The sequence below is a fragment of the Solanum dulcamara genome, chromosome 6 (assembly GCF_947179165.1).
Source record: "Solanum dulcamara chromosome 6, daSolDulc1.2, whole genome shotgun sequence".
Classification (NCBI taxonomy): Eukaryota; Viridiplantae; Streptophyta; class Magnoliopsida; order Solanales; family Solanaceae; genus Solanum; species Solanum dulcamara.
Genome location: NC_077242.1, coordinates 17,899,006 through 17,921,385, shown reverse-complemented (window position 1 = coordinate 17,921,385; position 22,380 = coordinate 17,899,006). Strand labels below are relative to the sequence as shown.

At 34.7% G+C, this 22,380-nt stretch overlaps 1 non-coding gene across 1 annotated transcript; it reads left to right on the top strand.

Annotated features, from left to right (window-relative positions):
* The first annotated feature begins 3,095 nt into the window (after window positions 1–3,095).
* On the top strand, window positions 3,096–3,254 carry LOC129893617 (U1 spliceosomal RNA). Its single transcript, XR_008767516.1, has one exon. It is a non-coding gene; the product is annotated as a U1 spliceosomal RNA (small nuclear RNA).
* The last annotated feature ends 19,126 nt before the right edge of the window (window positions 3,255–22,380 follow it).

The window sequence follows — 22,380 nt, the reverse complement described above, 5'->3', positions numbered from 1 at the left end:
TTAGTCTCATTGGAGTTTTCTCAAAACTCAACTATTCTCAACTCATCTCTTCTCATTAAAATAGATATAATCTCAATGAAATGAATGCATTTAAAAACATAGATTGACTTTTCAACTCAATCTCAAAATAGATATTTAAGATGTAGAATTAATTAGCTCCTTTAGACTCAATAATGCTAATGCTCAAAATAGAAATGAAGATACTTCTCAAAACTCAACTCATGCTCATACTCTTTCTCAGTTAAAGATGAAAATATATCATGCTTTAAACTCAAAATAATTGTTAAAATAAATAATGCAATTACTCAACTAGGGTTCATGTGAATGCAAAATGAAAAAATATCTCAAGAACCCAACTCATGAAAATCATCAAAGTATAGTTACATATATACAAGAACTCAACAAGGAATTAAATATATAACTCAAGAACTCAATTTAACGGGCTTGAAACTCAAATTCAAACTCAAACTCAACTGAATGAAGATGTAGGGTATGAAGATGAACTCAGCCCAATGTTTTGATGAGCCTTACATATCTTGGAACATCAATGATCTAAGCAAAACTCAAATAATTTGGCAAGAACACTTGAACCCTAGGTTTTCTCCTCTTCTCCAACCATTTCTCTCAAAATTTTTGAAGTGTTAATGAGAGAAAAGGCTCATTGGTACTGATAAGGTTTGAATTTTTGTCCTAAAATGGCTTGGGTTTAGTATAGGAAAGGTGGGAAAAGACTACTTTACCTCATTAAAGAGAGATTCTGGTCGCCTATGCACCCTTCTAAGGACTATAGAAGTCTACTCATAAATACTTCTGTCCGAAATAGGACATTACTGGAATTTGGTTCATTGGGTCTACGACCACTCTTCTATGGGTCGTAGACCATAAGACAAGTCATAAAGACAACTCATAGGATTCCACTAAAGAAATGGGACTTGGGGTCTACAGACCATCCTATGATCTGTAGGAGTTGTTACGGATTGTAGGACCCTCTCAAGGGAATATGTGCACATTCCAGTAGCCACTAGAATGTGCCACCAAGGTTAACAATCTACCCTATGGGTTGTAAGGCCTTCTACAGGTCATAACTTTATTATGTAGGTTGGTCTCAACAACTTACAATTAGGCTAAGTATAGAAGGGGCCTACGAGTCACACCTATAACTCAAAGAGCTCTCTACGGATCATAGGTAACCTCGTGGCTCACCTGAATAGTACACTGGCTTAATTTTATTGGACATTTATCTAAGCTAAAATAATATAGGGTGTTACATTTCTGAGTGTCACCGATGATACTACATGTTTTTGCTACAAACTTATATTCGTATGCATCACCTATCACCAGTATACTTATTTGTTGTTTCATCCTCTGATTTATGAGGACCGGGGGTATGTTTTTCATTATTTGCACCTTCTAGGGTATGGATATCTGGTCAGTTATTGTTTGATTATAATTGTGATTATCTTATGTTGCCTTTGTATGTTGTTAATAGGGGGTCTCAGTCTGGTCTTATTATTAGTACTCCTTACTAGGCTGAGTTGGATTAGTCTGATTATGTGGTTGGCGGTAATGGTTAATATTTTTCCCTTGATTAGTTGATTTCTATAGTGCTTTGTTGTTGTAAAGAGGTTATTGGTTTGTGTTGTCAGGTACATTCCTTGACTCCATTTCTTTTCTCCTGGTATCCTATTTTTCACTCTTTATCTCTTGTTCTATCTTGTATTATCTCCTATTATTTATATGTTGTTCATACTTTCTTTATCTGTGCCTATCAGTTGGCCTATGTTTACTGAGTACCATTTGTTTGGTACTCATACTACACTTCTGCATCCTACAGGTCATAGTACGAGTTATCATCGGTGATTTGCTGTTGTGCAGAGCAACTTGGATTCAGATATTTGGTGATTTCTTGGTCTTCAGAGTTGCCGATTTCAATCTATTTTGGGCTAGGACTAATCTGTTATTGCTTTCGAAGACTGTTTGTATCTCTGTGTATTTGTAAAAGTTGTGTACTCCTATTTTGTCTAGATGCTCAATTATTGAATGATGGAAGGTTTTGGCAATAGTTTTGTGTATATATTGTTGTGGTTTCTCTTTCTTCTCATTATTATTGATCTTTCGCTTCCCTTTTGGTTTTCTTTTGGTTGATAGCTCACTGCCACGGTTCCAAGTATGGGTTAAGCTTACCTACTGGTGTGTTGTAGTAGGTGCCATCATAACTTAAAAGAATTGGTCGTGACAATCACATTTTAATATTAGATTACTTTTTACATCATTTTAAAATAATCTATGTTACCTCCTCTATCCCAATTTATGCGATACTGAAGGAATTTTGAGAGTCAACTGAATATTTTATGTCTTTTGAATAATTTAAGTTATACATTATTGTGATATTCTTCTATCCTTATTAAGAAAGAAGAGTAAGATATTTATTTTATGTATATCCCTGAGAAGGAAAATCATTATTCCTTTCAACATTCAATGACTTATTCTATAATTTTATATTCATCCTTCTTTATGCATCCTCTTTTCATGTTATTATGCATGAGAAAAACGAATTCATTAAATGAATATTTGTATCATGTGATTCATATATATAGAAATCTTAATGCTGCAAACCACATGACACTCTAAATGCTCTTGCCTCTTTAATTGAACTTTACAATTATCATCAACAAGTGTCATTTCATTCTTTCTTAATTTGAAATGTTATATATGTTACTGATAATTCGGCGACTTGTGCTTTTGCCAAAACCATTCATTAAGTTAAATAGAGAGGTGGCTATAATATCATTTGAATTCTCAATGTTTGAATTAACAAACTTCAAGGATTATATGTGAGGCTCTCTTTCCATGCATATTTTTATTTGTAATTTCTTAGTTGTTTGAGAACAATTTTATAATTAAAAGTAATTTATTATTAATTAATACTTCTTGTATTCAAAGAGAATCAAATATCCGTTGATTTGTTCTTTAAATTTTTAAACAAAAAGCTTAATAGAGTAATGCCATTTTGAGTCATTCTCCCATATCGGTATCTAAGAGAAAAGTGGAGCAAAAGGAGTAGTACTAATATGAACTGAGCCAACTTAGAGAACATACTTACCAGGACTAGGTCATGGGTGATCAATAAGGCCCATGGCCTAGGCTGGTGGCCTCCATTGCACTTTGGAGGGATGTCTGCCTAAGGCTGGCCAAAGTGGTCGAGCCTACATCATAATTTATGGCAGTGGGAGCCTACTTTCGTGCGGCCCCAAACCAAACCTAAGCTCAAAAGTTTCTTTTCCAATAAAAATATTTGATGATATAAAAATATTTTTTTCTACATAATTCACAACAAAATCTACTAGTCAGGGTTAGGAAAGGTCATTCGCCTAAAATTAATGCATGTTTGAAATTTAGCTATAGGTTGTAGCGATTCTAAGATCTACTATGACTTACATATAAATAAATTATTTTACTATAGGCATAATAATTGTTAAAAAGACATTGAGCTTGCGTATCCAGTTACTACCCAACATATGGAAGGCTAGAGGGTAGTAGTTCAACTACTTTAGGACCTTTAACATTCAGAAGTGAGTACAAGCCATGAGTTACACCTGAAACCTATAAATAGAATTACCTCTAACTCATATCGTATACCGCTTCACTTACAATAAGCCATTTCAAGAGAAGGAAGGGATAGGCTTCACGTGTACTACCTTTCGTCATGTAGAAGACTTACAAGACAATAACTCAACTATCGCAGGAGTTCTAACATTAAGAAGTGAATAAGATTTACAAATCATACTCGGGGTTCTATGAATGGAATTATCCCCATAGTACATATACCAACCACTTATGACTAAGACATGCCAAGAGAAAAGAAGAGATAAGCTTTACATACTCTCTACTTCTCCTCATATAGTCGTCATACACATATGTTCCATGGAACGTACGGTCCGATCCTTAAATAGTAACATATATCCTACTTGGCCCATCAAGGGACTCGGTACCATAAATATTTTATCATAACATCATAACTGATGTCAAAGACATATCAAGAGAGAAGAAGGATAGCTTTACATATTTATGCCAAAAACATGCCAAGAGAAAGAAGGTAGCTTCACATACCTCTTATGGATTACCCTTCACCACGTTTGCCTCATCGTCTTTTGAACCTATATAAAATGAAATCAATACTAAGGTTAATACCCTTTCACTTTTCAATTTCCAACTCTACAACCAGGTATCTATAGAAATCATTTCCCTATCCATTTCCCTCGACTAGTTCATTACTAGTTCCAAAGTTACCGAAAATCAGGCAGCATCTCCCCTATAATTTGCCCTATCCAACTTCTAATCTTAGCAGTCATATTACCAACAATGACCAGAAGCTATATATACAATCAAATCACCTCAAACTTACTCAATAAAACTCCAAACAACTAGCTCAAAACTATGATACCAAAATAGAGTTTTTAACCTTTATTTTGTAAAAGCTTTAACAATACGAAATGGAGGGTCATGTGGCTGCAACCAGAAGAACCCACACTCTTTTTAGAACAATTTTCAGCCCTGTAACACACAACCAACCCAGCTGCAACCACAGCACCACAATCACACCACACTACTCGACTTCGATTTAACTATAACGACTTTAATTTAGTTTGTTTCTAACGTCAAGCATACTTATGCAATTTTTCCACTTCCAGCCTCATTTAAGACATGTAATATACTGAATAAAAACATCATAAACTCCAATTTGAAAGGAAAAATCTTACCTTACCCGAAACTCGCCAAAACTTGTCAAAACTCGCCTTGAAAGTTCTCCTAGCGCGGCTGAAACTTCGTGGTTGTTTTCTATCCTTTTAGTGCTGCTCCAACCATAAATTTATATTACTAAAACCTTCATACCCTTGTGGTATACATTAAATAATTAATTCACGAAACGAAATCGGAGAACTTACCTTTTTTTCTCCCAAAATCCGTAGCTCTCTTCTCTCTAGCTTAAGGATTTCTTTTCTCTTCTTTCTCTAGAATTTTTGGATAAGAATGAAAATTATAGGATAAAGATGAACTAAAATTCATAAAACATATTTATATAAAGAGGCCACTTTAGGGGGTAACATGTGTCATCCTTTAAGTGGTGACATGTGTCAAGCCCTCATTGGGCAACACACCACCTCCTCCAACCATGTGCTGCCATGTGGCATGTGGGGGTACACCCCTAGATCCAGCTGCTTCCATATGGTACCTCCATATGCTGCCACGTGGCACTCTCTCATGCTGGTATGTGGCACCTTCTTTTCTCCTTGTGGGTTCGTAATCTCATCTTATTTTATGAACCTATGTAATTCTTACTACGTAAGTTTGGTATGTACTCAAGTAACTTAAGTATGTAAGATTTCTAAGTTGGTAGCTTACGTAAGTAAGTCGAGTCCTACGACTCATTACTTGGCCTCCAACTCCTTCTGAATTTTTATAATCATATTTCCAATCTTCCTTACTATGGGGTTTCACATTCTCCCTTCCTTAGAGTTGTTTGGTAGCGTTATAGATTATCCGGCTCGCATGGTATCTTCTAAGAGGCTTATGGACCTTCCACAAAACTTAAGAACCTTTCAAGAAACTTAAGAAGCTTAAGAAGAGTTCCACAGTACAAAAGTATGGGGTATAACAGTGATGTAGAGGCATGAGTCCTCCTATGTGATCTTAATATTGTTTACTGGTTATGAAACAGTTCATTGTGTTTTTACTTGATCTTGATCTTGATCTTCATAGTTGTCACCTGTTAAGTGCTATGGTTGATGTTACACCCTACACTTTCGAGCTCGGAATATCTCTTAAGTTCCTTAGACATTATCATGTGAGCCAGATAAGCCACGACACCATCAAACCACTCTAAGGAAGGGAGAATGTGATACCCCATAGTAGAGAAGGTTGGAAATAGAGTCATAAGAATCCGGAAGGAAGTGGAGTCCAATAATGAGTCGTAGGACTCAATGTACCTATGTAAGCTACTAATTTAGAAGTCTTATGCACTTGAGTTGCTTCAGGATATACCAAGCGTGCGTAGCATAGATCACATAGGCTCTTAAAATAGAACAAGACTACGAACCCATGAGGAAGGGGAAAGACGACACGTGGCAGTCAATAAGGGGGTGACACATGGCAGCACCTCAAGAAAGCAGGTGACCCACCTTCTTGGGGTAAAGTAGGTGACCCACCTGCTTGGGGGAGGTGGGCCCCAGTGCCACGTGGCAGCCCCACCTTGCTTGCATGGACACGATGGCCCAATAGGGGCTGGACAGGTGTCCCCCTTAAGAGATGACACATTTCACCCCTTGGGACCACATATATGTATGTATATTATGACTATACTTCAGTTTTGGGTCTTAAACCTGCAGCAAAAATCGGAAACAAACCCTAGAACAAGAGAGAAAATCGCGACGGCTAGGAGGAAAAAAATAGGTACGTTCCAATTTCGTTTCGTAAATTAATTATACAGCATATACCACGATTATATGGAGGTATTAGAAGTATAAATCACGGATTGGTGCAGCCAAAATGGACAGCAACCAGTCCACACAGTTTCAGCGCGCTAAAGAGGTTTCCGAGGCGCGATTTTGGCTAGTTTTGGCCAATTTCGGGTAAGGTAAGGTTTCTCTTTTAAATTTGGACTTTATGGGGTTGTTATGGAGTGTATTATGTACCTTTTATACTGATGGAAGTATGAATAAATCATGGGGATGCTCAGCGAAAGAAACAATCTAAATTGAAGTTGTCGTAGTTAAATTGTAGTTGAAGTGAGGCGTAGTGTGTTTAGAGGCTGCTGCTGGTTGTGTGGTGTGTGTTTCAGGGTCTAAATGTGTTCTAAAATAGGTGTGGGAGCTTCTGGTTGCATCCACACGATTCCACGCTTCGTACGGTTAAAGGTTTCGCAAAATAGAAACTAGAAACCCTATTTTGGTATTACAATTTTCAGCAAGTTGGGTGGAGTTTATATTGTGTAATGTTTCCATGTTTTACCTGTATATGAGCTACAGGTTGTTATTGTTGGTTGGTTGTAGTAATTAGGTATGTAATTTGGAATTCAGATAGGGCATATTATAGGGAAGATGCTTCCCAATTTCCGATAACTCTTTAAATGAGTTAAGGAACTAGTCGAAGAGGCAAGCGAGGAAATGAGTTATGTGAATAATAAGGTGCAACCGAAGGCGCTGAAAAGTTGAAGGTTGTTGATACTCACCTTTATTCCATGTTAAATAGGTTTGGAGGAAGACGATGTGGACGTGATTAAGAGAAGTTCATACAAGGTATGTGAAGCTTTCTTTTGGCATGTTTTTGGAATAAGTATGTAGAGCTATCCTTCTTTTCTTTTGGCATATCTTAGATATAAGTTATGAATGATATGTATATGATATGTGGGATTTAATCCATTCATAAAGCCCTGAATATAAGTCGAAACTCTCATTTACTTCTTGATGTTAGAACTCCTGCAATAGCTGAGTTGTTGACCTTAAGTCTTTTATATGATGAGAAGTAGTACATGTACAGCCTATCTCTTCTTTCCTTTGGAATAGCTTAATTTTAAGTAAAATGATATATGATATGGGTTTAGAGGTAATTCCATTTATAGTAAGGCATCGCCTGAATTGATACATAGGGATAAACTATGACAAGTTATAGTTAAAGGAAGTAACAGTATGATTAAGACAAGAGTACGAGGGATAAAGAATTATGACGGATATGAAATGTTCATAAGACAGCTTGTGAAACATTAAGGATAATACTAACTAAGAAGTGTAAGTAGCCCATAGTGAGACTCGTGAAGAAAGTCAAGCGGTGTTATAATATGGGACTGAATGCAAACAGGGTACCAGGTGAATATAACAAAAATTGTTATGAGAATAAGTAAAGCTTACTAAGGAAATAACTAGAAGGTATGACGTGGTCCATGCGAATGGAATGTAAAGATAGGTGTGAAACGGAAAAGCAAGCTATGGAACAAACAAGGAAGATTTATCGAGTTCTGTAAGAAAAGTTTCGAATAAAGGTTGTGTGATGACGAAAAGGATAGCTAGTGTAAGGAAATAAAGAGTAATATGGAATTCCTTATGCCCAACCAAAAATGGATATGAGCTGGAGGAATAATAGAGAAGTTCTAATATAGGCGCTCAAGATAGATGTGATTAATTAAGTATGAGTATCGAACAAAAAGAGAAATAGACAGTCACGAATTGAAAGTATAGTACGATGAAAAGGTAATAAGATAAGGCCCCTATTACAACGAAGTTAATATGGTTATAAGCAGAATTAGAAGTGAGCCTTAAACATATGAAAAAGATGAAAGTTCAAGAGGCATAAAGAAGTATTGTGTATATGTGACTCCACCTTGATGATTAGTGAGATCCTGCAAGGAGAGGGAATGTCGATTTGTAGAACAACTATTGCATTACGAGGTTATTAGAAGAATAAGTGGTACCCACTGAAATAAGGTTAGTATAATAACGGAGCTTGAAACACGAATCATCAAAGTATAAGTACTCCCGAGTGGAGAATTTGAACTAATTATGAGCACGAGCTAATTACTGATTGGGATGAATGGAATGTGGCTTTGAATGCACTGCTACATTATGGATATTACTCGAGTATCAACCATTAGATGATATTTTATACGATACATTGTGAATATTAAAGCACCCTATGGTTGTGCTAGGGTTTTCTATAAAGGCAACCTAACGTGGGGATGATTTAATAGAAAATGTAGATATGGTGCAGCACGTTAAATATGTTCAAGTAGAATCATTCACGGGTGAATAGCTAAAAATAAATGGAGGGTGACATGGGTACACCCTAAAAGGGGGTAAGTGGACAAGAGAAGTACAAGCGTAAGAGAAAATCAACTGACGCTATCGTATATAAATGGGAATGCTTAAACTTCAAACGAGACCCCATAAGGGATGGACACGATCATACCCATACTAATGCACTGGATTCCGTCAAAACTCCAAAGTTAAGCATGCTTTGGGTGACCCCCTGAGAAGTGAAAAAGGCAACAAAACAAGAATGACAAAAAGAGATTGTAAGTGCGTATTAGTGTAATGGCACATATAGAACAGAGTAAGCCAAGAGCAGAAAAGATTATGACTAAATTGGAATGCACCTCGTATAGATGGCACAAGAATAATTGTGCAGCCTACGAGCATTAGCATACTAAGAGTAAGATCAAGTGATTACTCGATAAAAAGAAATTAGTAATAGCAATGTGATTGCCATACTTAGAATTTATTCAAGGAAAGTGTAAGATGGTTTGAGGCAGAACTATTAAGCTATAATTGGTATTAAGGACAACATCCATGGAGGAGCCCTGACCTCGACTGAAGGAGGTGAGCCGCTAGTATAGCGACCTAAGGCATTTTCTGAATTGCTCTAAGTACCTACACACGTTTGTGTAAGAACTACTACATAATGTATGGTAATAAAACTGGAAAAAAGAGAAGTTGGATAGCATACCTAAAGTGTTACAAGTTGGATTAAGAGGAGTTGTGTAATAGCTTAAATGAAGTGGAGCATCAGAGGCTTGATAATCTATTATGGGGGATGGGAATCCCGACTCGAAAATGGAAGGAAATTAATGTAGGTTAGTTCAACGTACAGCTAATCGCTGGAGATCGTTCTGGTAGGAATTAGGAACGCAGGTGAATCTTAGTACAACATTTCACCTTTCGATTAACAGATAGGCCCAGAGGGGATCCAGCAACATATTGATCAAGTAAAGCTTATTCAGGGAGAACCTATTGACTAGCAACCTAGAGTCGGCAAGAAGGGGATACATTGGTCCTTCTCGGGTCATTTGTAGAGTAGATAAGGCTGCCTATTAGTTGGTTCAGTTTTCGCAGATCAATGCTCTGCGAATATATAAGCGACCCTCCCAGAATATTCTTCGTGGGTGAGGTCCACATGAAAGGAAAGTTATCCTACAAGGGGCAACCTATTGCCATCCTGGATCGGCAGATCAAAAGGGTTGCGAACTAAGGATGTAGCTTCTGTCAAGGTACTGTGGTAGAATAAGAATCGTGAAGAAATAACCTGGGAAGGTGAAGAAGACATAAACCACAGGTATCCATACCTATTCCCGATGTCTACAAGTAACCCCCACTCCTAGAACTCATATATTAACTACTTGGATGAAAGCAGGTATGATATCGTAATAGAAATGAATCTCCCTACAGTTTGGATAAAGTCTTAAGGGAAGTTGTATTCAACATTCGGGGATGAATGTTCTAAAGGGGGGATGGATGTTACACCCCACACTTTCGAGTTCAGAATGTCTCTTAAGTTCCTTAGACATTATCATGTGAGCCAGATAAGCCACGACACCATCAAACCACTCTAAGGAAGGGAGAATGTGATACCCCATAGTAGAGAAGGTTGGAAATAGAGTCATAAGAATCTGAAAGAAAGTGGAGGCCAAGTAATGAGTCGTAGGACTCAATATACCTACGTAAGCTACTAATTTAGAATTCTTATGCACTTGAGTTGTTTAAGTACATACCAAGCTTGCGTAGCATGGATTACATAGGCTCTTAAAATAGGATGAGACTACGAACCCCCGAGGAAGGGGAAAAGACGACACCTGGCAGCCAATAAGAGGGTGACACATGGCAGCACCTCAAGCAAGCAGGTGGGCCACCTGCTTGGGGTCAAATAGGTGGGCCAACTTCTTGGGGTCAAATAGGTGACCCACCTGCTTGGGGGAGGTGGGCTCCACTACCATGTGGCAGCCCCACCTTGCTTACATGGACACGGTGGCCCAATAGGGGCTGGACATGTGTCCCCCTTAGGAGCTGACACATGTAACCCCTTGGGACCACATATATGTATGTATATTATGACTATACTTCAGTTTTGGGTCTTAAAAATGCAGCAAAAATTGGAAACAAACCCTAGAACAAGAGAGAAAATCGCGACGGCTAGGAGGAAAAAAATAGGTACGTTCCAATTTTGTTCTGTAAATAAATTATCCAGCATATACCATGATGATATGGAGGTATTATAAGTATAAAATCACGGCTTGGTGCAGCCAAAACGGACAGCAACCAGTCCACACAGGTTTAGCACGCTAAAGAGGTTTTCGAGGCGCGATTTTGGCTAGTTTTGGCTAATTTCGGGTAAGGTAAGGTTTCTCCTTTAAATTTAGACTTTATGGGGTTGTTATGGAGTGTACTATGTACCTTATATACTGCTGTAATGGGGATGATCAGCAAAAGAAATAATCTAAATTGAAGTCGTCGTAGTTAAATTGTAGTCGAAGTGAGGCGTGGCGTGTTTGGAGGCTGCTGCTGGTTGTGTGGTGTGTGTTTCAGGGTCTAAATGTGTTCTAAAATAGGTTTTGGAGCTTATGGTTTCATCCACACGATTCCACACTTCGTACGGTTTAAGGTTTCGCAAAATAGAAACTAGAAACCCTATTTTGGTATTACAATTTTCAGCAAGTTGGATGGAGTTTATATTGTGTAATGTTGCCATGTTTTACCTGTATATGAGATGCAGGTTGTTGTTGTTGGTTGGATTTAGTAATTAGGTATGTAATTGGGAATTCGGATAGGGCATATTATAGGGGAGATGTTACTCAATTTCCGGTAACTCTTTAAATGAGTTAAGGAACTAGTCGAAGAGGCGAGCGAGGAAATGAGTTATATGAATAATAAGGTGCAACCGAAGGCGCTAAAAAGTTTAAGGTTGTTGATACTCGCCTTTATTCCATGTTAAATAGGTTTGGAGGACGACGACGTGGACGTGATTAAGAGAAGTTCATACGAGGTATGTGAAGCTTTCTTTTGGCATGTTTTTGGAATAAGTATGTAGAGCTATCCTTCTTTTCTTTTGGCATGTCTTAGATGTAAGTTATGAATGATATGTATATGATATGTGGGATTTAATCCATTCATAAATCCCTGAATATAAGTCGAAACTCTCATTTACTTCTTGATGTTAGAACTCCTGCAATAGCTGAGTTGTTGCCCTTAAGTCTTTTATGTGATGAGAAGTAGTACATGTAAAGCCTATCTCTTCTTTCCTTTGGAATGGCTTAATTTTAAGTAAAATGATATATGATATGGGTTTAGAGGTAATTCCATTTATGAGCTCTGAGTGTAACTCGTGACTTGTAGTCACTTCTGAACATTAAAAGTCTGAAAGTAATCAAATTACTATTCTCGAGCCTGCTATATAATGAATAGTAAGCGAAGGTACCAGCTCCTCTTTTTAAAGGCTCTGAAATGATAAATGCATCTGATTGCATAAGTTGAGTCTTTGACTAGATAAATTGTGTTCCTGATTGCATAGACTATATTTCTGATTGCATAAATTGTGTGGCATTATCTTGATGCATGTCTGTGATCCCTGAAGCCCCAACTGATGTAAGACCTAATGACATCTAAAGGGGTACCTCAGATAATTACTCCCCTGGTCTTCAGGTGACGGTTCACTTGACTGTTTCATCGAGTCTCAGATAATGACTTAGTTGCATATATTTTCTCACTACTCTACTCATGCATACTGTAACCCATCCTTCACCGCATCCCACGATGGGCCGGAAATAGTTATCGTGCACAGTTTTACTACTTCTTTCACCGCATCCCAGGATGGATGTGTACAGTTCCACACACAAGGAGATGATTCCGTACGTGAGGTGTGATATATGTTATATGTTATGATGATATAATTATTCATCGAGTCCTGGGCTGGCTGTAATATGATGGTATATGTGGCGAAATAAGGAAGGAACACCGAGTCCTTCCTTAGAGGGCCGGATACAGTATGTATATTATGATGGTACGCTATAGACGTACACCACTCTATTCACCGAGTCCCTCACTAAAGGGGCGGACACTTTATATAGGCATGCATATGAGACTAGAGTGATACATTTGTGATTCTGAGCCCCGTAGTGAACCGGATGTAATACAATGACATACACGATAAGATTATACCGTATACGATGATATGATGAAATAAAATGTATGATAATATGATGACATGTGAATATGAGGAAATGATTATGACACCGAGTTCACTAGAGGGTTGGGCACAGCATATGATGATGTATATGATTACGTATTCTAATATACAGGTACAGTAATTTGTTAATTGTTATACTTGTCCCCTGCACCCTATTTCAATTATGGTCTCAGTTATGATATGTTATGTTTTACTTACTCAGTACATATATCGTACTGACCCCTCTTTTCTCGGGGGGCTGCGTTTCATGCTGCTCATTTTGGAGATCCATCAGCTTAGGAGTTACTCTCACCTATGTTGAAAGTACTCCACTGTTCTGGAGGCTAATTTTTGATACTGGTCATTTGATGTATATATTTATTTATGCAGGGGTATGGCGGGGGCCTTGTCCCGCCATATGATGCAGTTATTACTCTTAGAGGTCTGTAGACATGTGTGTGTGGATTATTTGTAAGTTCATTCCAATTGTGCTCATATGACGTATTGCAAATATTTTCATGGTATGGCAGCCTCGTCGGCTCGCGTGCCCTTTCTTGTTATGATACAGGTGAATGAGGCTACAGGTTTATGAAAAAAAGTTTTTGACCCATGGGAGTTTGTGTATAGTATCACTTTGTTCATAGTTCAATTTGACTACAACTGATAGGTATGTATACGGGGTCTAGGTAGGACCCCAGTTGCGGCCTACGGGGTTGGTTCGTGACAGTTGATTTTCTGCTATTATTTTATGTATATTAATTTCTATTTTGAGTCGGCCGATGATACCTACTCAGTACATGTTGTCTAGTACTGATCCCTACTTGTATTCTTCTTTGTTTTATTTTGTGGAGTGCATCGAGTATTCCATCGACTTCGACTCGACCTCAGCTCTGGTCAGTCTCCAATTCATCAGATTGCAGGGTGAGCTACCCTTCTAGCTCGTGATGGATTCTATCGGTCATGGCATGGTGTCCTTAGTTTTCAGAAATATTATGTTATTTACTTATTCTGGTGTTTGATATTTCCAGACTTAGTTTTAGAATTTAGATATCCTTTACGTAATGACTTTCAAATTTTGGGGAACGTTACGTAATAGATTTTAGTGGCTTTTGTTATTTTTTACTTTAATAAGGTTTGTGCTCTCGCATTATTGTCATGTTTTATAAGTTGAATCATTAATGTAAGTTAGGGTTTGTATCGTTGGTTCTCCCACCTAGGAGGTTAAGTGTGGGTGACACTCATGGCCCATTTTGGATCGTGACAGTATGAAGCTTGTTATTTAAAAAATAAAGATAATAGTAATAATATTAATAAATAGCAAAAAATATTATAAAGTATGAATGTCAAAGTATATGATTTATTGGGTAAAACTAAATATAAATTTATTTATTTAATAAAGAAATAATTTTAAAAATGCTTATCTATTAAGATAGCAATCCAAAAGATAGTTATAAGTTGGTCAAAATTGGGTGTCAACACTAACCCCGCCTAACATGTGTGACTAAAAATATCATTCACTGGGTGTCAAGACACTCCAGCTTTATCTAAACAGAAAGTAGGATGCATAACTGCATTCCTTGCTACCCTACTTTTCAGAGACTCAAATGGAATGAGAGAGAGGAGATAATTTAGTACAATTCAACAATATCAAAGCGATAGATGAGCAGCAAGTAGCATGTTAGGCCATCACAAGTAAGTATATCCAAAAAATAATATAAACAAGTAAAAGTCAATATAACAAAGCACAAATTTTGGTTATTCCCCCAGCGGAGTCGTTAGAGATGTCACAACCCTTTTTCATTCGGGTTTTTTCAATTGAAGTGACTATTGAAAAAGAATTATTTTTATTTTTAATTTCAGAGTTGCCACTTGAAATTGAGTAATGGTGTTCCAAGTCACCTTATTTGATCCCTAATCAAAAGAAAATAATTCTTTAGTTTGGTCTGCGAAAACAGAAGATCGGGTAAGGAATTTTATTAACCGAGGGGAAGGTATGAGGCATCCCTCGAGTCCCGTGGTTTTAGCACGGTCATTTTTATTAACTTATACTCAACTTAAATTATTTTTTGGATATATTTTTTATAAGTTATAGACTTGCTCACATTATATTGTTGAATTTTGTTGGTGTCAATCCAGATGCATAACTGCATTATTAGTTTGACATACAATAACTTAGAAGCATAACTACTTTCTAGTACATCATCACCTAATATATCTGTCTCCGAAATTTGATTATTATTAATATTTTTAAAAGAAAAGGTAATTATTAAAAAAAATATTTTGTCAAAGTGCGTCACCACATCCTTGAATCTTTTTAGCTGTCTCAAAAAAGATGTGCAACCGCATTCTTAATCAAAACAAGTATTTTTAATGTGCCTAAAAGCTTGTCTAACATTAAAAAAAATACAATTGTTTCTTATAAAGAAAATCAAATAAAGTACAATAAATCCAAACTTCTAGGATAAAATATAAAATTAAGATCATTTCCATATTTTTTATCTTTTATTACTCTTAAAGTTGAGTAAAAATTAAGCATACACGCAATTGTTTTCTAACCCAATAAAACAATGACGAATTGCTAAAATAAGTCTCATTTTGTTTGATAAAATAAAAATAACGATAATTTCTTTGAGCCTAATAATCCATACTTATCATTATTGGCATCTAAATCAAAACAAGAACATCTCCATGATTCATTCATTTTTAAGAGATAACAACTAATTAATGAGTAAAAATAAATAAACAAAAATAACCACCCATTAAACCAATCTTCTTTCATTAAGTAGAAATATACCACTTAATCCAATATTCATTTCAATCAAATTAAGAACAAAATAAAACTTATCATATAATTACATCAAACTCCATAAATAATTTAAAGAGTAAAATAAAGTTGAACCTCAAATGAAGAAACTAAGTACCACGAAATCTTGACCGAAGCTCGATTAGGACACCCACAAAATCTTTTGTTGGTTGTATGTAGTGGTATATATGAAAGTGATGAGAAAGAAAGAAAAGATATGAAGGTATTTTTCTTTTTCACTCTACTTTCTTTTCTCTTTTTTAGTGTGTTGTGCTCTCTTTTTTTCTCTTCTTTGCAGATTTTTTGTGAACCCTTCCTTTGTTGTATTGTGAAGAAGTGTTGTAGTATATAGGTGTAAATGTGTGAAAGGTGTGGAGATGAGTGGACTGTTATGGGGATAATGGGGGCAGTGTAGATAAGTTGAGGGAAAGAAAATGTGAGTGGGAAGCTTTTAGTTTATTTATTTATTTTAAAAGATAAAAATATTAAGTAATTCTTTCCATACTAATAAACTATAGAAAAGTTAAATAGATAGAACTAAAAATATAATTAAGAAAACAATAACCTAATAATAAAAATCAAAATTAAAAGAAAATAAATATTTTTTGTAAATTTTATTTTCTTTAAAACAAAACTTACACTAAAATGTGGCTCTATTTTTTATAGCTTTCAAATTTTTTAAAATAAACTTATTAAAAATAAGATAAAATCAAAATCTTAATTTTATATATAAAAGACATATTTAAGTACTAAATATGGTGTAAAATCTCAAATTCAGTCAAAATTACGTGTCTATAGTAGTAACCAATAAGGAAATGATATTAATAAAAATAATATCGAACCAATAACCCGATAATTTTTTTTATATAAAATCATTAAAAATTCATTAATCCAATAATTCAATAGCATTTTTTTATTCGATTGATTGGTCGGTTTGATTTTTGCACACCCTTAGTAATTCGTAACAAATTGTATTTGTATTCATGTAGATGTATTCATTTATTGCGTTGTGTATTGTATTTATGTATTACCATGTGTGTTTGTATTACCATTTATATTTGTATTATATCATTGACTATTACCATGTATAATTGTATCCTTGACTGTTATCATTTGTATTTGTATTGCAGAAAAAGAGAGAGTAAGAAGCGAGAGAGAGAGGGAGAGAGAGAAAGAGAGGCGGAGAGAGGAAGGAGGTGAGCAAGAGAGGTCAGAGAGAGACGAGAGAGGCGAGTGAGAGTGCAAAGAGAGAGAAGAGAGGCGATGGGAGGGAGGGAGAGAGGGAGAAGCGAGAGAAAATTGCTATAAATCAAAACTGTAGCTACGAATCGTAATTCTTTTAAACTATAGTTACTTATAGTAAATATATGTCACATGTTTGTCTTCTTAAGTAATTATTTTTATTTCCAAAAAGTTGCTTAGGCCGAAATGGACTAAAATATTGATCATAATCTACTCTGTTCAGTTCTTACTAAATTTTAAGTACTTTATTTGTTTTTTATAATTTTCTAGTGTCTAGTATTTTTTTAATTATGAATATATATGATGTATCAGGAAAAATTACATAACATAGAAATCATGTGCTATGTACTTTTTTGATGTGCTATGTATTTATTATACACAATTACACTTTAAAAAGGTTTACATAATATAATTACACTTTACTTTTCCTAGCATTTCTCTCCTCTCCTCCTCTCTCACCTCCCCTCCCCTCTCTCTCTCCCTTTCTAGCCTTTTATTTGTATTTTGCTTTGTGTTTTTGTATCAATTGTGTATTTTCTTTCTCACTCCCTCTCCCTCTGTAGCCATTTTTTTTGTATTTTGCTTTATGTGTTTGTATCAATTGTGTATTTGTTCTTTCTCTCTTTCCCTCTTTCCCTCTTTTCCTTTCTCTCTTTCACCGCCCTTTTTAAGACTTTTTTCATATGTTTTCTTTTATGTGTATGTATCAATTATATATTTTCTTTTTTTAGTCTTTTTTTCTTTCTTCCTTTTGATATACATTTCAGTGTGCAAATAAATACAAAATGATATAACAGCGAATAAATACAAGTAATGCAAGAGCTTTGAATACAAGCGATACAAGAGCGTACAAATACAAATGGTACAAGAGTTTTGAATACAAGTCATACAAGAACGAATAAATATAAATAATACAAGAATGAATGAATACAAGTGATACACAAGATTTTCAAATACAAGTAATATAAGAGCAAGAGAAGTGGAAATACAAAATGCAGCCTAAATGCACGAATGAATACAAAAAATACAATCACTTGACACCTTAAAAACTATAGAAATACAGAGAGAGAGAGAGAGAGAGGGAGGTGAGAGAGGGGATAAATCCTAAATAAACGTATAAATAGAACAAATACAATCGCCTTCCCCCCTAAAAATATATAGAAATATAGAGAGAGGAGGGCAAAAGAGGCAAGAGAGATGTTACAACCTAAAAGCATGTATCAATACAGCAAATAAAATCACATGGCCCCTCAAAAAATATATGGAGAAAGTACAAAATATAGAGAGAGGGTGAGAGATAATGCAACCTAAATGCACATATGAATACTAATAAATACATTCGCATACTACCTCAAAAAATATATAAAAAAAATAAATACATAAAGAGAATGGTGAAAATACAAAATACAGAGAGGGGTGAAAATACAAAATATAAAGTGGAAGATAGATGAAAATACAAAATACAAAGAGGGAGAGAGAGAGAGCGGGGTGAAAATACAAAATACAAAGAGAGAGGAAGAGAAAGGTGAAAATATAAAATATAAAATACAAAGAGGGAGAGAGCAGTGAGGGGTAAATAGAGAGGAGAGAGGCGAGCCAGAGAGAGAAAAAGAAAGAGAGAGAGAGAGAGAGAGAGGGAAAAAGGTGAGCGAGATTGAGGAGAGAGGAGAGAGTTTTTTTTATCTTAGTAACTATGAATTGTAAATATGCAAAGTATAGCTATAGATATCTAATTATGCCTAAATGATAGTCATTTTTGAATTATTATTTTTTTTAAAAAAATCTTTTTTGAAAACATTATGACAAGATTTTCAATAGATTAGTTTGGGTTATACATCAATATAATTTTTGATAGACTAAAATTAACTGAGCTAATAAACAATTCCAAACTTGAAAGGATTGTATTTCCGTAGACTAATTTTACCACATTTAACGGTTGGCAAAAGCTTGAGTTTTGATTGATTAGTTGGGGTTTTAAGGTTTCGTCCCTCTGAAATAATGAAACCCTTCAAGACTGCGAGTTAAAAGTGTACCTTTGTCTTCCCTTATAAGCTAACATCATGATGACTATTTGACCGGATGCACGCCTATAGAAAACTGCCCCTACATGAACTCTGCGTGCTTTCCATAAATGATCATCATGCTTCATCATTTCCTTTCCTCCCTCTTTATGGTATCCTTTTTTTTTTAACAATAATAAAAACAGTCGTGGTGCTAAAAGAGCTATGCATTGTGACGCCTAGTCCCACTTACTCATGATGGTTTAGATTGGACTGAACAATTTATATGTATTATTGTCTGTGATTAAGTCAAAAATTTTATTAAAAATAAAATACATAAAGAGGACAAAAGAAATTTTTCGCTGAAGGAGGTTCGGATGAACCTTCGATTCTTACTAGCTCTGTCCCTAATCATTGCGATCCTTCAATTAATAGTAATATGAGTGTTGTCGCTGGTTGACCACTTTTTAATTCGCTATTCAATTTCAATTTTTGTTAACGTTAAAGAAGTGGTAGTTGAAACTTGAAAGTGGTAGATCAAGTGCCAAAAATTTCATTTGAATTGAAACTCTTCTAATTTTAGGAATTTTTTCCTTTTCCTGTGAACTAAGATAATTCTGTCAACTTTAAAATAAGACGTGTTTAGCTACGTATATCACAGACTTATAAATTGTAAATTAATAACGAATGACTACACATATTAAATTAACGAAAAAGGCTAAAATGACGCTTATACTATAGCGGGATCGATTTGTAATAGTACACTCTTACTTTTCAGGGTTGTATGACTCCTTAATTTTACTGGTTTAGGAGCTAATTATTTAAATACAATCTAATTTATAATATTATGAATCTAACTAGAATTTGGTTCGTCCAGATAAGTGTAACTGGGGATATATGTAGTCAAAATTGAGTGTAATTTGTTCTTGATATACTGTATCCAAGTGAATTCGCATGTATCTGTGATACATAACAAATCTCGCTCGCCTTTTTTCCATCTTGTTCGCCACTCTCTGATGTATTTGATATCCGAGATACATGCGAATCACACCAAATACATACATATACGTGAATCTAATGTGCAGGAGCGGCTCAAGCAGATCAGTGCCCTAAAGCCAAAATCAAATGGAGGTCTTAAACTTAAATTGATAATAACTTTTATATAATTAATTTCTTCTAATATATTTTTTCAATTTATAATATAACCATTCTTATTTTAAATTATCTTTCATGAGACATAGTACTCCAAATACTCCAAATATATCAAGTTTTTCTAATAATTCTTTCATTTTATATGAAAAGTTTGTGCAAATAGTATTCAATATTTGTTAAAAATAATAATTTATAACTTATTATTATTGAAAATGGAGCCCCTCAAATTTGGGTGCCTAAGGCCTATTGGGTTTTAAAGGTGTGAATGGAAAATGAAAGATTGTAACATTTACGAAAAGTTGTGCCTTTTTCAAAGGGCTGTGACCGTTCCGAAAGATTGTGACTTTTTGAAAGGTTGTGACATTTTAAAATGTTGTGATCATTTCGAAAGGTTGTGACTTTCTGAAAGGTTGTGATTTTTCCAAAAAAAAAAACTTGTAACTTTTTTAAAGAGTTGCGACTTTTCTGAAAGGTTGTGACTTTTGTGAAGGATTGTGACTTTTTCTATAAGCCACAATAAGCATTTGTTCACACTACTCTTTGTTGTCTATAAACAGAGGATTTTCCTCTCATTTTTAAACATTGAATTTCTCCCTCTTCTGCATATATTTTCTTACAAACAAAGTTGAGTCTTTGTGTGATTTTGTTGCTCGCTTTTGAGTTCGCTGAAATTATTGAAGTCTGAGGTACTGCTACTTCTTTAATAGTTTATCCATTTTATCTTGAAGGAAATAATTCATAACCTAGGGTACAGTGAGGTGATAAAATTTCTTAGGACACACAGTAAATTCTGTGGACTCGAATACTATTTTTTTTATTTTCATCTTTATAGTTTCTTGTTTACTAACCTTAATACAACAAGAATAACAAACTTAAGGAAATTAATATTTTTTTCATGTATCTGACATATTTGGATTGGGGCACGACAGATCTTAGAAGTCATTATCATGATATTTATATGATTCTGTTATGACTAAGTAAGTAGATTATGAAGGAATCTTAGACTTGATACTACAAAGTAGTATTTTTTTGTCTTACCATAACTTTGATCAAATTAAAGATGATTAAGTTAAATAATGTGTTATTGTCTTAATAGTTTTCACAAACTATTTTCAAAGGTTTATTATCTGTTGTGATAAAATTGCGTAGAGAAATACTTTTGTGTGTATTACGTCCAATATTGGATGCATCTTTCAAGGATCTTAATCCAAGAACGAATATGGCAAAATATTTTTTTTTTCCAGAAAAGAAGAAGAAAAGAAAAGTTTAATATTCAATTCGAAGAATATAAAAAACTTCATCGAATATTAAATTTGTTCCATAAAAGAAAACATTATTGGTCTGACTACATGGAAGCTCTATAAAATTTACCATTCATAGTTTTAAAGTCAGTCCAATAAACTTGGTAATAAGAGAAGTTTTTTGAAAAGAAAATCATATCCTTATAATTTTCTAATTATATTTTGGAGACTAAAACTTGTGTAGTTCTCTACTCTGTGTAGAATTCGATTGTGTCTGATGTTTGGAAACTAAAATCTTTTGATTTTCTACTCCTTTGGTTTGAAGAATATAAAAACTTCACCAAATAAATCACACTGTGCATTTGGTTTGAAGAATATAAAAACTTCACCAATTTATTAAACACTGTGTTTGAATGAATATTTTGACTTGAAGAGTATAAAAACTTCGTCAAGAATATAAAGGATAAACAATTTGAAGAATATAAAAACTTCATCGTTAACTAGAAACAGTGTTGTATTTTTGATTTTTGGAGATTAAAACCTCTTGGTTTTCTACTCTGTCTGAATTTGAAATTGATTTGAAGTCATAAAAACTTCATCAACATTCAAAGTTCATTCAGTTGACGATTTGAACAATATAAAATCTTCATTGTTAAGTAGAAACAAGTCGTACAAAGATGCAATCTTTAGTGTTAGTATTTTCAATACTAAGTGGTCTGTCTAATTGTGACAGAAGGAAAAAAAATATACTAGTAACATAAAATTAATGATTTTGTGTCTGCAATGGATGCCTCTATGAATTAAACTTTGACAATATGTAAAGATTGTCAGAGGAAATGGAAGCACTATAATTTTTTTGTAGAATATTATCTTTAAAAGAGGTTTATGTTGTCAATATGTATTTTGATAATATACATTTGAAAGCATGAGAAAACAAATATGTGAAAAATTATTTTCA